The following is a 4,172-nucleotide window of genomic DNA, read 5'->3' on the forward strand; positions in this document are numbered from 1 at the left end:
CACTAAACAGCCTGGCAGCCTGGTCTAGTATTAAATGGGGGGGGTTGGTGGTCCTGCATGTGGCAGGGGGTTGGAGATTCATGGTCCTTGAGGTCCCTTCCAACCCTGGCCATTCTGTAAACAATGTGTGAGACAGCTTCAAGTGATAAAACTCAAAGACACATTTACATGAACTCTTCAGGCTACAAAGAATATTTATTAATATCTTCCTGTGCTACTCTGAGAAAGATTCTAACCAATATAGCAATGTTAGCTGAGAGAAATGTTCCCTTAGAAGGTGAAGAAAGTTCTCATGGATTGTTCAGACTTTTCATCCCTATTTAATAGAGAGTGAATGAGGAAACTGCAGCATAGGAAAAGAAAGGTAGAAAAGGCTAGTTATATAACTACACAACAAAAATGAAACTTATTTTTTGGAACCAGAGGGATAATATGATCATGTGTTTGAACATTAATTGTGAATGTATTACTATTGAAATTTCCATGTTTATTCCCTTGTACTAGATTCTTCATTAAAATATCTTGCAAATTAATTTTATAGTGGAAGGTACTATCAAGAGTGCTTAGAAATGTTAATTTTCTGTGTTTTCAAGATGTATGTGGTAGGTGAGTGGTGTTCACATCAGAATTGTCTGTGTTTTCTAAGCAAACAACACTTAGCCTTTCTCACTGATAACTCACTTCTGAGTCCCTCCTTGCTCCAACATGGATGGAAGTTGTATGAAAGTTCTATCAGCAAACCAATTCTTCAGCTAAGTCCTGCAGTATTCACAAAATATTTCCATAATAGTTATAAATACTTACTACTGATTTTTTTTGCATGCAAAATTAAGTCTTATATTTCAAATTGAACTGAACTTCAGAAGTGGGACATTAGGAGGATGAAAACCATGTTACTTAGCAAATACCTGAAGTGAGGTGAGAAGATGAAAATCCAGTGCATTTCATGTATTCTTTGTCCTTTGTAGGTACAAAACCAATTGAATCTGTGGCCTGATCACAGAAGGGTACATCTGCAAGGTAAAATTATTAATTATAAAATCCTTTGCTAATGAGATATACTACAGCATGTACATATTAATGTCATGTATACGTGTACATTGCCATAAACCTTTTGAAACTGTAGACCTTTTCAAGATGCTATTAGCATTATTTAAGAGAATAAACACAATTTTTTTTTTTTACTAGGTAATGGAAATTGGCATGATAAATAAATGTTAGAAGTCTGTTGAGGATATGAGACTATATTATTAAATTAGAACTTCACTTAGAAAGATAAGGTCTGGTGATTACAGTTTCATTAGTTGTATATTCTGCAGTGCCACATAATAGCTTTGTTGATTGTGCATAATTTACAATGCTTTCAAAATTCAACATAATTACATGTCTCTTTAAAAGAATACTATTGTTCTGTAAAAATGGATGAGGCTTGGTGAAGCATGTTTAAGTTAGTGGGAAAAAACTGCAACTTTCATTTGGGATAATCATATGAGACATATCTCATGTGAAACCTGGTGCTTTGCTCATTAAAAGCAGCTATCCAAAGCAAAAATACTACAGAAAATACTGAAGCAGATAGTATAGGTATGTCTCTTGGGGAAAAAAAAAAAAAAAAAAAAAAAGTACTTTCTAAATGATAGCCAAAAATGTAAGACTTTAAGACTTCGGGGAAACAGGGGATTGTATGAGATAAAAATACAGAAGAACTAAGAATGAAGGGAAGAAAAAAAAATCACTAGACATGGCTCTATGTTTATGAAAACTAGAAGAATTTATTTTTCATATGAAAAATAAAACAAAAGTTAAAATGCATCTGCAACTATCAGTTTCTTATTTTTTGAAGCAGATGTGTTTAATGGATTACAGTTTTATTTTGTTGGAAAGAATCTGATGTGTTTTAACTGAATAAGAATTGCCTTTATCACATTAAAAAGAAAATAACAAAATCTCGAATGTGTTAGGGTGTGGAAGGAGGTTTTCTTCTCCATTAAAGTTATCTAATGAGGGATCTTTTTCACTATAACAGGAGAAAATAAGACAAGGAAGAAGTCATAAACTAGTACATAAAAAGACACAAACTTGACAGTAAGATGATAAGGGAAGAAGTGATGGGAACCAAATCTGGTCAGTCATACTTATGAGGGCAGGGGAGGGTCTAAGAATGCTTATTCCAACAGTTATCTAATTGGGTACCTTCTATGTTCAGAAACTAAAGGAAAAGAGGGAAAAACAGAAACAGAATATGCCGACACAGACTTTACACAACAAACATGGAAAAAATGGCAAGGAACAAATCTCCCAGTCCTGCTAATTGATAGGCTGTGAGGAAAACAGAAAGTTTCTTTCTTTCTCTCTCTCCTTATTTTATTATAATTTTCTTAAAATGTAAAATTAAAGTTGAGGGAAATTAAGATGAATTAGAAGAAAAACATTTAAAAATCAGCTGAAGTTATTGTTACAAATAAAGTGCTTGCACTAGCTGTAGTAAATTATTACTACATTGATTTTATCATTAGATATTGATTTACTGTGTACTATTTACTAAATATAGGTTGTAAGTGTTGCTTTGTAAATAGTGAAATACAAACAAATCTTGATTTTGTTAAATATTAATTTTTGTAGTTTATTTTATTTGATATTATTTATAAATTCCCATTATTAAATAGTGATTATTTTTTTCTTATTTTAAGTGCCTGATTAATCCTAGAATACATTATTCAAGCAGGAATACATAAGGATGTCATTATAGTAGCCTGAAGCTGTAAGCCTATTCTAAGCCTTATTTTTCCCTGATTTATCTTTTTGCTTTACTCCTCTTTACTTCTATTTGTTATAAATATCTGTACATTACTGAAGAAAATAAAAATAGGAAGAGAATATATTCAACATAAAAGTTGTGATTTGACACTTATTTTATGCCTTTATGTAACATTTGGTACAGCCAAATGACAGGATGCCACAGTCTCCTCCAGAGAAGTGGTTCCTTTTAAACTATTGCAAAATAAACAACAACAGAACACAAGGGAGCACACTGACTGGGCACACAGTACACAAGTAGCACCATGTGACCAGGGTGCTGGGATCCACAGGATCTTGCCACGATTTCTGTCAGAGCAGGGCTTGGCACCAGAGTGCAGCCCATTGCCCCAGCCAGGCTAAGTGTAGCCAGGAACACCAGGGACATCCAATCCTGAGGACTGGGCACTTCTGTATGGACAGGGACAGGTTGAGACCAGGCAATGATACTGAACTGAGGTGATAGCAGGACCAGGACCAGTGAGGGTAAACTTCTTCAGAGCACCCCGAGGTGTCCATCCAGGCGGTGCCTTGTTGACAGCAACCAGGGAACAGACAGGCACCACTCAGATCAGAGCTGCAGCATGCTGTGACCAGGACATATCATTAGCCAAAGGGAAAAGTGCTCAGGCCCTAGGTTGCATCGTAGCACATGTCCTGCTATTGCATCCAGATTGCAACCAGGCTTTAAGGGCAAGTTATCAGACTAAATAGTGGTAGAATACGTAATTTCTTTATTGATAACTAAATAGTAGTAAACTTTGTATCAATATGGGATACTAAACTGACCAATTTTGGATACCTGATTCTGAAGAAATGTAGTTGAGCAACTCAGGAACGTGAGTTTTACAGTTATATTTGCATAATCTACAGGCAGCCAACTGCCTCTAATGTAATTAGTTACAGTCAACCCTGATGTATTCTCCCATGGCTAAATTATGTAATCCTTATTATAACAGCTATTTTTTCCCCCACGGAAGGTTCTTTTACTTCAGTGTGCTCATACATCCACTCTTTGGACAATTCATTAAAGTATACGCTCTCTGCTCATTCATCTTAAAAATTTTCTTATACCTATCTAATTTTCTTTTAAGTAGCTTTAATACAGAGTATCTGGAGGATGTTTTTCCATTTGTAATTCAGGAAAATCTTAATGCATTCTTTGTCATGCATATTCTTACTACTCTTCAGAAGCCCCAGAAATTCAAGTCATAGCAATATATGCATGGTAAATGTGTGTACATATGTACATTTTATACTTTCCTAAAAACTTCTTACTAACATTTGATTCCCATTAGTTTTAATGAGTTTAAAGCACGTTTAAATTTAATGGGACTAAATCTGTAACAAATCAGTGGATTTAAGACAGGTTTTTT

This window comes from Meleagris gallopavo, chromosome 1 (genome assembly GCF_000146605.3).
Source record: "Meleagris gallopavo isolate NT-WF06-2002-E0010 breed Aviagen turkey brand Nicholas breeding stock chromosome 1, Turkey_5.1, whole genome shotgun sequence".
NCBI lineage: Eukaryota > Metazoa > Chordata > Aves > Galliformes > Phasianidae > Meleagris > Meleagris gallopavo.